This window comes from Bactrocera neohumeralis, chromosome 4, assembly GCF_024586455.1.
Source record: "Bactrocera neohumeralis isolate Rockhampton chromosome 4, APGP_CSIRO_Bneo_wtdbg2-racon-allhic-juicebox.fasta_v2, whole genome shotgun sequence".
In the NCBI taxonomy this organism is placed as follows: Eukaryota; Metazoa; Arthropoda; class Insecta; order Diptera; family Tephritidae; genus Bactrocera; species Bactrocera neohumeralis.
Window position 1 is genome coordinate 69,257,640 of NC_065921.1, and position 12,792 is coordinate 69,270,431.

Genomic DNA, 12,792 nt, shown 5'->3' on the forward strand with positions numbered 1-12,792 from the left:
TCACAATAAATTGTTTTTGTGTTTGGAAATATATTCATTAACTGAATGATTGGGACCTTTACATCCACAATTGTTCGAGAAGGTATAGGCTGCACCACCGCAAATTTTGAGAATTTGTCCAGACAGTAAGAAAGTACTTTTATCTGTCGAAAAGATATCAATGTGCAACATTTCCCCATAGGAGGGGATTGGAGTTACACCATGTTCCTGCTTACGTGGGTGTCTGTCGTATTTGGCCTTACCACAGATCCTACAATTCGCAACAACTTCATTCGCCAAATTTGTCATCTTTGGGAAATAGTAATCGCAGAGGATTTGTTTAATATTCTCCTGGGCTGCTCTGTGAGCTCGATTGTGCTCAGCAACAACAATCTCCCTCTGCTCGTTTTTGTTGACAATATCAGACACCATGTTTTTGCAGTGCCAAAACTTTGTTGACGGAAAACTCCTTACCAATTCATGTTGTATGCTGGCCAATGTTGGTAGATCGCAATGTATGGCATTTACCACATTTGGGTTTACAGCTATTTTTATCTCCTCAATAAGGTGCTTCCTATTTGTAAATTGAATTATATGACGAGTTTTATTGCCAAAGTATATGAAATTCCGTCTTAAAGTCATGTCTGCTTCTTCTAAAACGATTTGGTTTCGTTTAATGGTTTCTCAGTTCCTTCTATCGTATAGGATAGTGATTTTCTGTAGCTTGTTGGGCATCCTCCTCTAGAGCGTTTGTTTTGTCGTGAAGCGCGTCAGCAACATGATTTTCCTTGCCCGGCTCGATGAACGCTTTCCAGCGTTTAATTTTGGCATTTGGGTTTCGGTCTGAAACCGCAAACGTAAGTGGCTGATGGTCTGTAAAAATGTTTAAATTTTTAACGCCATAGAGATAGATTCTAAGGGTTTTTAGGGCCCAGACTATGGCAAGTAACTCGCGTTCGTTAGTTGCGAAGTTTTGCTCACGATCTTTCAAAGTCCTTGAAATAAAGGTGATTGGCCTATTGTCTTGTGACAGTACTGCCCCTATACCCAAAGATGAAGCGTCTGTCGTTAGATCAAATGGCTTCCTGAAGTCTGGGTAGAGTAACATAACATCCTCCGATGTAAGGACTTCCTTCAATTTGTTAAAAGCAAGTGATTGTTTTTCGTCTAATTCCACTTTAATCTTTTTCGATTGTGTTGCGCTAACCTTGCCGTTTTCCCCTTTCAAAATATCTGTTAAAGGCTTTGCTATTGCCGCAAAGTCCTTAATAAAGCAACGATAGTAGCTTGCTAAACCTAGAAAGGATCTGACATTGAAGAGAGTGGCGGGCTTCTCGTAGTTATGTATAGCATCTACTTTGCTGCGGCTCGTTTTAATGCCTCCCCTAGACACAACAAAGCCTAAGTATTCAACGCTTTCCTTAAAAAATTGTGATTTCTCGCGCGAAATTCTCATATTAGCTTCATGTAACCTCTTTAACACCCACTCGATATGCTCGACATGTTTTTCTTCGGTTTCTGAAAAGATAATAACGTCATCGACGTAAACGTAACAGGACTTTCCTATTTGTTCTCTCAGTACGTCGTCGATAGCTCTTTGAAAAATGCTGGGCGCATTCTTCAATCCAAAAGGAAGCCTGCAGAATTCGTATTTTCCGGAGTTATTATTTGGTGGAAGCCCGATTTCAGGTCGAGTGTTGTGAAATACTTGGCCTTTCCTAGATTTGATAGTATTACAGTTACATTGGGGATGGGATATTTGTCATCGATGGTTTTTTCGTTTAATTTTCTGAAGTCTATTACAAGACGTTTCTTCACATTGCCTTGTTCGTCCATTCCTTTTTTATCTACAACCCATATTGGGTTGTTGTATGGTGACCTAGACGGTCGAATAATACCATTTTTTAGTAAATCGCGAATTTCAGTATTCACGAATTCCGCTACACCCATTGGATAAGGGTATAGCTTAGAATACACCGGATCGTCACTTTCGGTGCGAATAGTGGCGACAATATTTGTGTTAAATGGTAGGGCCTCATTAGGATCAGAAAAAACGCGTAATAAATTTTTCACCATTTTCTGAAATTTGCCCCTTACAACCTCGGGGACTTCTATGTCCTCTACTCGTGTGAAATTCACATTTGTACACTTTAAAAACTTTATTTCTTCTGAGCCATTATTAGTTATTATTTTTTTTGATTTTAGATCTATTGTTGCGTTTGTTTGCGTTAGCAAATCCAGACCTACTATTCCGTCGAACGTTGAAAGAGACGGGAGAATAAAAAAGGTACTGTTTGTGTCGAAAAGGTTTACCGTGCATTTTTCTTTAATGTGAGTAAAGCCATGGATTGACTTTACCAAGAAAGAATTTTCGACAGGTGCTATGTGCTTAAGCACTTTTAGAGGCTTTATATAGTTCTTTGATGCCCCCGTATCAATCAATAATTTTAGTTTTCTCCCTGCAACTGTTCTTTCAATGAACGGTAGCAAGGAGTCCTGTCTAAAAAATTTAACTGGTTAGGTTCAGTAAGGTCGTCTTCGATTGATGAGGCCTCTGAGTTTGCTACCTCATGATACGTCGTATCTTCTTGATTAGAAGTAGAATTTACGTTTGGCAGGTAGTTAACCCGTTGTTGTTTTGGTCCTGTGAATTTTGCAGAATCATTACTTGGTCTCTTCACTGTCTGTCCGTATCTTTGATTTTGATTATTAAAATATCGAGATGAGTATCCACTATTTTTCTGTTGTGCTGAAGGTTCTCTGAAGCGTTGCGAGGTATCAACGTCCATTGGCTGTACTGGCTCTAGTTTCGGCGGAGTCCTGCTGTTGAAGTCCCGCGTTCTGTTAAAATGGGGATTTTTCGCAAGATACGTGTCATTCGTCAGATATCTACTACTTATACCTTTTTGCCTAGATTCCTCTATATTTAGCCTTTGGGATTTGTCTTACAGGCTCCTGGCATATGTGCTTGCGAACTGGTATCGCTCATGGTTAGATTCCACCTCCTGTGCTAACGCTAGAGCCGAAGGTAGATCTTTGGGCCGGGCTGAGAATAACACATCACTAAGGGGTTTCTTAGTCCCTGAAATAAATACGCGTAATGCATCCATTCTGTATTTTTCGTTCAGTGATGCAGCAATTGATTTTTCGTAAGTCATTATCGTTTTGTTAGTTAAAAGGGTTAACTTTTTCTCTACCTCGTCGTAATATTGTAGTAGTGACAAACTTCCTTGACGGAGAGTTGACATCTCCTGTTCGATCAGGTAAATTGGTCGTTTGTCGGAATAACTAAAATCGAGTCGATTAATTATGGCCTTAAAATTTAGAACGATATTAAATGAGGCCAGAACCATGTCGGCCGGGCCTTTAACTTTATTCCTAATTATGGCAACAGCTTGATAATGTTTGCTGCTACCCTCATAGCCCTCAAAAACTTTGTAGGCGGTGTGTGCCGCCTGCCGCCACGACACATAATTCTCCTGCTTACCGTCGAAGTCCGGTAAGGACTTTACAATATCGAGTGGCTCCTCACATCTAATCCCGGGTACAATTTCTGTTTCCCTATATGTTTCTATGTTCGGTGTGTCGATTTTAACGTCATTTAGTCGTTGATTAATAATTGCAAGCTTTTGTTCGAAATTTTCTCTTTGAGTGGTAAGTGCACTACAAACTGCACTTTCCACTAATGCCCTTAATTGGTCTGGTTCCAGCGCCATTTCTTGTCTTTTGTCTGCCACTCTATATTCTGTCCACCAATTTTCAGTATTATCCCTATTGTTGCACTGTTTTCTACTAACTTCTATTCCGTTAAGTCTCTCAAATATTTTGTCCAGGTCCTGATCACTCATGAGCTTGAAGTAAAACCGATACCAATAAGCTGGCCTGCGCAAAATTTATTTCTCAAAAACTCGTGCAAAATTTACAGTTACATATATTTGACACAAGTTTTCTTTTTTATTAGAGCAATTCAACATACTATATTTTTTGCACTCTACTTACATATTTTTGAATCTTAATTCTATTGTTTAATTTTTGTAGAAATTTTCGATCCCCTTTGGTCCGTGATTCCTTTTTTTTGTGACGTCTCCTCCTTGATGGTCCATACAATTATTCCCGAATAGTTTTATTGAACTTTAATTTTTGTTCCCGAATAGTTTTTACTATTTTTTAACGAACTTTAATTTCTTTTATTCCCATATAGTTGGGCGCCAATTACAAATAACCGTCTTGTTTTTTGTTATTATTGCTTTATTGATCAGACCATCCTGTCTGATGAGTTCTCTGTTTAAAACTAAACTTACATTCTAAATGTCTTAAACCTGCACCTTGTCTCAGTTGTTGTGGAGTTATTGCAGCGGATACGACGCCGACGCTTGCGTTGGCAGTTTGCCGCTACCGCTGTGCCTTACCTGTCAGCGTGGGAATGTGGATTCGCTGACTCAGGCCACGCGAATTACGATATGATATGTAATTTATCGGAAATTACATATCTTTCGAATAATAAAAGACCGGTTTACCGTACTTCAGCGGCTTATAAGCCGTCCAGTTTATTAATAATCATTTTATTCTTTACAAAAATCTTATTTCCTAAATTTACCTGAAGCCGTTGTGCTGACTTGACATATTCTTTATAAAAATCTTACTTGCTAAATTTACCTGAAGCCGTTGTGCTGACTTGACATTCCTCAGCATCAACGACCCGGCATATCTTATATAAACATAACAGTGGCATTTGATTTCATTTTTAAAGGAATTTAATGCTTGCTTATGAATATTTCCTTATTTATGTATTTTACAATTTTATATGTACATATGTATGTAGTTGAATCTGAAGATTCAACTTACATTTCAGAGAAATAAAAATATTTAAAAAATACTTGTCTTTTTTTGTGTGTCGACGAGTTTGACAGTGGTGGAGTCGTTTGACGACGCAACTCCCCCAGCGTTACTGTTTGAACTCTCCTAAGTTCTTGTATTTACAATTTTTATTTTTGTTGTTTTTTTCTTTAATATTATTACTAGGATTGCTACTACTACCATTACAATGATTATCAATGATATATTAATACCATATGATACATTTTTATGGTATTTTAATTCTGCAATTTCTTTTATGTTTTCTATATTTTTTATTGCAATATCATTGAATGTTAATTTTGGTGTGTAACTTTGGTTTAATTTTTCGGCAGGGTATATAATTGTATGAATATATTCTGTTTTATTATTTTTAAATTCTTGTTTTAAAATTTCCATTTTACAATTTACAAATTTGATTATATAGTTATTTTTTAATACAATTTTTCTGTCATCGCAGTTTTGTTTTATTACATCATTTTTTGCATTTCTTATTAATATTGCGTCATCGCTTATTTCTTGTATTGATGTTGTGTTATTATATTTAAATTCGCAAGTATTTGAAAATATGCAGCTTTTACTCAATTTTAGATTTTTAAATGCTTTATTTTCTACATAATCAAAATAGTTTTCGCCAATTTTTATAACGAATTTTTCTTTTTCAATAATTTGTAATTTATTTCTATTTGGCATTGGGGTTATTAATTGAATCTTAGTTTGAAAAAATGTTCTTGGTATCTGAAAATATTATTGTATCGTTTCTGTATACTACTACTCCTACTTTTGATAATTTTAGTTTGTAAAAATCAATCTCGTATTTTTCAATTTCTTCCCTAGTTAACATACTTGGATGTACCATATTGTATTTAGCCGCCGCTATATTATTTTGTATTTCTTGAACTTTACTTTCTATGAATTTTAGTTTATTCATTTCATCATTATACAAAATTTTACTTTCAATTCTATTTTCCTCTTTGTTTATTATATTTAAAGTTTCTATTATTTGTTTCCTATCTGATTCTATAGTTCCTTTTAATAAGTTTAGTGATCTATTTAAATGTTCATTAATTACTATTTGTTTATTTAAATTTACAATGGCATTATGGCCATTTTCTTCAATAATTTTTAAATGGTTCAAAATGTCTTGTCTGTCATCATCATCCATGACTCCAAACATCCATTTATATGCTATTCCTCCTATATTTATCAAGCCTCTTTTATTTCTCTTTTTGATATTCGGTGTTATTGATGTGATTTTTGCTTTTATATTTTTTATTTCATCAAACAAAATTTCTTTATTTTCAATATTTAGTTTTTCAATATTTTCTTTAACCTGATCAACTATGTCTGCTATCTTGTTCGGATTTATCTTATTGTTAACGCATCTTCTATTATTGGTGTATTTGCATAGATATGTTTGTTAAAAAAATAATTATTATCGTCATCTGTAATTGTATACGACCCTCTTACCATGCATCTTCTATTATTGGTGTAATTTGCAAAAGTGCTGTCACCAATGATATGATTATTGTTAAAAAAATAATTATTATCGTCATCTGTAAAAGTAAAAATGTATAACCGTTTTAGGTTTTGATTTAAAAAAACTTAAATTGGATTTTAGTCGCCTCTTACGACAGGCATCTCTTACCATGGGTATATTCTAGAAAGACCCCTTACCCACTGGGGTAAAAAAAATCATGTATATATATGTAGAAAAAAAAAAATAAATGTTATTATCTCCATTAAATGCCCTTAGACTGAATGAATCGTCATCATCCTCATTTGGATTTTCTATGTTTGCTAATTTCATTGGTCTTTTTATATTTGCCGGATGGACGTTTTGTAAGGGAAATATTCTGAAATATGGTTGATCCTTATGCCGTACTCTTTTGTAGTTTTTAATTGGTCCTGTTTGTCTGTTTTCTATATATTCTTCTCTGTTTTGATTTAATTTGGCTATTGTTTTCTGTTTTACTGTATTTATTCTATCTTGTAATATGGATGGACAAATGTTTTCTTTGGCGTCCCTTGGAGAACATTTGATAGTTGAGTGGTACCTATCGTTATAGTTGCATATAACAATTTGTATCCTCTTTTCTGTTGAAAGACTAGAGTCCTCAATTCCTGTTAGTTTTTTCAACAAGGCTGAGTGCAGTCTCTCAATGTCTGCATTTCCTGTATGGCTATTTGGTTTTGTGTGATGGACTTCTACATTTTCGGCATTTAAATATTGTATTAATTGTTCTGCTCTAAACTCATTATCCATAATAATTTTTTTAGGTTTACCGAATTTCGCAAAATGTTCCATAATTATTGTCTTTTTAGCTCTCCAGTTTCTGTCTGTTATTCTGTAAGCTGCTGCGAATTTTGTTAATTTGTCAATTACTGTTACAAATGATTGCTTATTGAAATGAAATATATCTACATGAAGTATCTCATTTTTATTGGTTGGAGTTTCAGTTAGGTGAAATTTAGGTTTAATGGGTTTCCTATCGTATTTGATTTGTTGGCATTTTTGGCAATTATTTATTATCAATTGTATTTCTTCTTTGAATTTTGGAAAATATATTTTATCTTTTAATGTATTATAGGTTTCATTTATGCCACTATGCATAGATTCTTTTGTATGGTATAGTGATATTTGCTTATGTAGTTCTTCTTCTTCTTCTATTTCTGATGCTCTTTTTGTGCATTTTATAAATTTTAAACTTCTATCTTGAGCAAACATTTCAATAAGTAGTTTTTGTATTTTATGGTAATCTGCTTCAGATACTTCTGAAAATATTCCTACAATTCCGTTTCCTTTTATATATTTTTTTAATGTTTCCTTGTTCTCTTCTTTTTCATCCATTGGGTTTATTTCAATTATTTTTCTTCCATGGAGTCTTTGCATTTGCTGTTTGTGTCTATATGTTAATATAATTTGAATTTTATATTTATTAACAATTTCTTCTTTAATTGGAAAGTGTTTAAACAGTTCTTCATCTGCTGAATGAATTGTTTCCGACAATTCTAAGTTTGATTCATTGTCGTTACCTTCTTTTATTTTTGGTGAGTTTTCAATTCGACTCAAGAAATCAGCTACAACATTATTTTTTCCATTTAAATATTCTATTTCAAAGTTGTATTCTTGCAATTTCAATAACCATCTCTGATGGCGTTGAGAAAATTATTTTCCTTTATATTTATTAACAAGATATTTGATCGGACAGTGATCGGTTATTATTTTAAATTTATTGCCATATATATATGGTCGAAAATATGTAATAGAGAAAATTACCGCTAAAAATTCTTTGTCTGTCGTTGAATATTTTTGCTCATGATTGTTTAGAGTTCTTGAAATATAGCATACTTGTTGGCCTTGCTGTGAAAGCACTGCTCCAATAGCATAGTCACTAGCATCAGTTGTGATACTGAATTCTTTGTTGTACTCTGGGAATTTGAGAGTTGGGTGAGATGAAATGAGTGCTTTTAAATTTTCAAAGCTTTCAATATATTGTGGATCTTTAGAGTTTATTTTATTGCCCTTTTTCAAATATTTTATCATGGGGTAAGCTATTTTAGAATAATCTTTTATGAATTTTCGATAATATCCTGTTGCAAAAAAAAACCCTTTAACTGTTTCTCAGTTTTTGGTATTGGTAGCTTTTGAATTGCTATAATTTTATCAGTATTAGGCTTGATGCCTTCTTTTGTTAAAATGTGTCCTAGGAATGTAGTTTCTCTTTGAAGAAAACTGCATTTATCTGCCTGTATTTTTAATTTATTCTCTTGTAGTTTCAAAAAAATTTTTTTAATGAGTTTATGTGCTCTTCTAATGAAGTTGAAAAAATTAATATGTCATCTAAATATACGACACATATTTTATTTATATATTCCCTCAATATGTCATTCATAAATCTCTGAAAAGTAGCTGGGGCATTTTTCAACCCGAAAGGCATTCGGACGTATTCATATAGTCCTGCCGGAGTGACAAAAGCTGTTTTCTGGATGTCCCTTTCTGCCATTAAAATCTGATGGTAACCTTTTGCTAGATCTATGGTGCTAAAGTACTGTGCTTTTCCCAATTTATCTAAGATTCCTTCGATATTCGGTAGAGGATACTTATCGTCTACAGTCAATTGGTTTAACCTCCTATAATCAACCACTAGCCTGAATTTTTGTATTCCTGAATTATCTATCTTTTTCGGTATTATTAGAATAGGTGAGCTATATCTACTGTGACTTTTTCTAATTATCCCTTGCTCTTCTAATTCAGAAATTTGTCTTCTTACTTCTTCTTCATGTTTTGGGGGTAATCTATAAATTCTTGAATTTATTTGTTGATCCGTAACTGTTTTAATTTCATGAACTACTGCTTTTGCATTTGTGAGCTTGTCCCCTTCTTTATAGATAAGTTTATTGAAATGCTTTAATAATTTTTCGATTTCCTTTTTCTCATTTGATTTTAAATGATCAAGGTTGATGTTCTTTACTTCACTTATATCTAATGAATAAACTTGCTCTTGCATAGTTTTCATATAGAATGGAAGATTCACACCATTTTTCAAAATTATTGTCATTTTTTCGATATCAATGGTTTTGACGTTTTTAAAAAGGAAATCATTTCCTATTAACAAATCATATGGTTTATTAAAATCCATTAATAACCATCTCATTCTGGCGTTTTCTGGGTATTTGAATTCTTTGGGACAAGGGCTTTTTACCTTAACATTTGGCGTTTTAATTATTCCGTTTAAAGTATTCACCAAAGTGCTTTCACTTTCAAGCACTGGTAATTTAAATTTTTCGAAACTAGATTTTTTCATTATACTTATGGTTGAACCTGAGTCGACCAAAGCATAAAATTTTTTCTCAAAAAATGTTAATATTATTATAATTTTGTTTGATGATTCCGAGGCTAATTTGTAAAAAACTCCTCGTTCGTGTTTGATTCTTGTGGATCACCTCTCCTACTCATTGTGTCTACGTCCATGGGTTCTGGTCCCCTATTTTGTACTTGTTGTCTACTATTTACTGAATTTCTTTGCTGTTGTGAGTAATTATAATGATTTTGATTTGTTGAATTTCTTTGCTGTTGTGAGTAATTATAATGATTTTGATTTGTTGAATTTCTTTGCTGTTGTGAGTAATTATAATGATTTTGATTTGTTCGAACCTGTTCTGAATAATTTGTACGATTTTGCCATCGAGGCTGTCTTGTTTGATTGGATTGCTGTCCATGAAGGTTTATTTGACGTTGTCCGGATTGTGGACGATACTGTTGTTCAGAAAAATTTTGATTTTGTGAACGATATTGTCCTGAATAGAAATTTTTGTTGTTAACACCATTATTTTTGGTATTAGCTTGAAAGTTGTTTCCCCCTTTTTTTAGATAAGGATTTAGATTTCCTTCATCCAACCCAATAAATTTATAAATTTCATTCGCCATTTCCGTTAATGATGTGACCGATTGCACTGTATATGCAAATGTCCCTGATGCTAATTGCTTTATTCGCTGAATTAGCATTCCCGAAAAATTTCTCTCATAGTGTCACCATTTTCGCTTAGTGCACTATATTCTGTTATATCATCCACGATTTCGTTTAATCTTTTACTTAATTCCGCTATACTATTTACTTTAAGAATCGAAATTTCTTTTGTGATCAACATTTGATTTTTTGTGGGTCTATAATGTTGCCTTAATTTAGTTTTACAACTTTCCCAATTTTCAGGTGGGTTTATTTGCAAAAAATTTTTTGCTGATCCACCAATTTTCAAATCATAAATAACCCTGAATACTATTTCTTCCTGTCCTACATAGTCCCTTCGTACCCTGTCAACTGCTTCAATGAAAGATGGCAATTTTTTTACAATTCCTTCAAAGGGAGATACATATCTTAAGTCTTTTTCGACTCTTTGCCTAATTGTAAGTTGATTTATTGCTGCATTTTGTGAAGCTATCTGTGTTAACGATGCCAAGCATCGAGTTAGCATTTCTATTTGCTCTGCCATATTTTTTATTTTTATTATTTTTATTATTTTTTTTTTTATTTTTTTTTTTTTTTTTTTTTTTTACAAAGAAAGTAATGGCTTCAAATAAAACTACTACTTAAATTACTAAATTATTAGTTGGATATTATTTTACCTTGCTGTTGGTGCTGCTGTTGTTGTTGTTTTTTTTGTTTTGCTAAAGCTGCTGCTGCTGTCTTCTCTGTTGCTGCTGTTGATATTGTTGTTTTTTTTGTTTTGTTAAAGCTGCTTCTGCTGTCTCCGCTGTTGCCGCTGTTGATGTAGTTGTTTTTGTATTAAAGGTAATCCAAATGCAGTAATCCAATGGAATATTTTAGAGCTCACTTTTAGGGTTTTCAACAGTTTTCTTTATTTTTTCTCAAAATAATTTTTGTTTTGCACTTTCACAAATTCTTTCACTTTTTGAATTATGTTTTTGCTTTTGCTATAGTTTTCCAACTCAAATGTATTATTTTGTTCTGCTTTGGGATTTATATAATTAGCTGTATCTTTGCCACTTTTCTTTTAATAACAGTACTTTTGTTTAATAATAATTTATTTAGCTTTTATTTAGCTTTTCTTTGCTAGCTGAGCGAAGCTGAGAGAGAATATGGAACCGTTCCGTTCGACTGCGCCAATTACGATATGATATGTAATTTATCGGAAATTACATATCTTTCGTTTGAATAATAAAACTCCGGTTTACCGTACTGAGCGGCTTGCCGTCCAGTTTATTAATAATAATTTTATTCTTTACAAAAATCTTATTTCCTAAATTTACCTGAAGCCGTTGTGCTGACTTGACATATTCTTTATAAAAATCTTACTTGCTAAATTTACCTGAAGCCGTTGTGCTGACTTGACATTCCTCAGCATCAGCGATCCGGCATATCTTATATAAATATAACAGTGGCATTTGATTTCATTTTTAAAGGAATTTAATGCTTGCTTATGAATATTTCCTTATTTATGTATTTTACAATTTTATATGTACATATGTATGTAGTTGAATCTGAAGATTCAACTTACATTTCAGAGAAATAAAAATATTTAAAAAATACTTGTCTTTTTTTGTGTGTCGACGAGTTTGACAGTGGTGGAGTCGTTTGACGACGCAACTCGCGCGGACTTTATTGTTGACGAAGGGCAGCTTATGTTAACTTGTACATGCAGGAAAATCGGTTTTATACCTATATGTAAACTTCTGGAGTTTTTCCAAATGTACAGCCTTTATGGCTTTATGTCAACTTTGGTAAGAAAATGTAAAATTCTGGAAATTTTTTTCAAATGCACTGCCGTTAATTTCTTATGTCAACTTTAGTAAGATGATGAGGGTTAATTAACTTTAATATGTGAAGCTAATGACTTAAAGCAATTCGTTGTAGATTTCTAAATGTGTCTATGCTGGAAAATCGGTTTTATACCAAAATGTAAACTTCTGGAATTTTTCCAAATGCACAGCCTTTATGGCTTTATGTCAACTTTGGTAAGATGAAGAAGGTAAATTAACTTTAATATATGAAGTTAATGATTTGAAGCAATTCGACATATGTATATTGCCAAATATGTATATGCAAGAAAATCGGTTTTATACCTAAATGTAAAATTGTGGAATTTTTCCAAATGCACTGCCGTTTTGGCTTTATGCCAACTTCTCTAAGATGACGAAGGTTAATTAACTTGAATATAAGACGTTAATGATTTGAATCAACTCGATATGGATTGCTAAATGTTTAAATGCAGCAAAATCGGTTTATACCTAAATGTAAAATTCTGGAATTTTTCCCAATGCCCTGTCGTTTTGGCTTTATGTCAACTTGAGTAAAACGATGAGGGTTAATTAACTTTAATATGTGAAGCTAATGATTTAAAGCAATTCAGTGTGGATTTCTAAGTGTTTATATGCAAGGAAATCGGTTTTATACCTAAATGTAATTTTCTGAAATTTTTCCAAATGCACTGCCATTT

General features: G+C 32.9%; 1 long non-coding RNA gene across 1 annotated transcript; it reads right to left on the bottom strand.

Moving 5' to 3' along the window:
* Nucleotides 1-6,333: 6,333 nt before the first annotated feature.
* On the bottom strand, nucleotides 6,334-11,685 carry LOC126757071 (uncharacterized). The gene is made up of 2 exons (XR_007666687.1): nucleotides 10,961-11,685; nucleotides 6,334-6,389 (listed from the first exon to the last, which is right to left on the bottom strand). It is a non-coding gene; the product is annotated as an uncharacterized LOC126757071 (long non-coding RNA).
* Nucleotides 11,686-12,792: the final 1,107 nt, after the last annotated feature.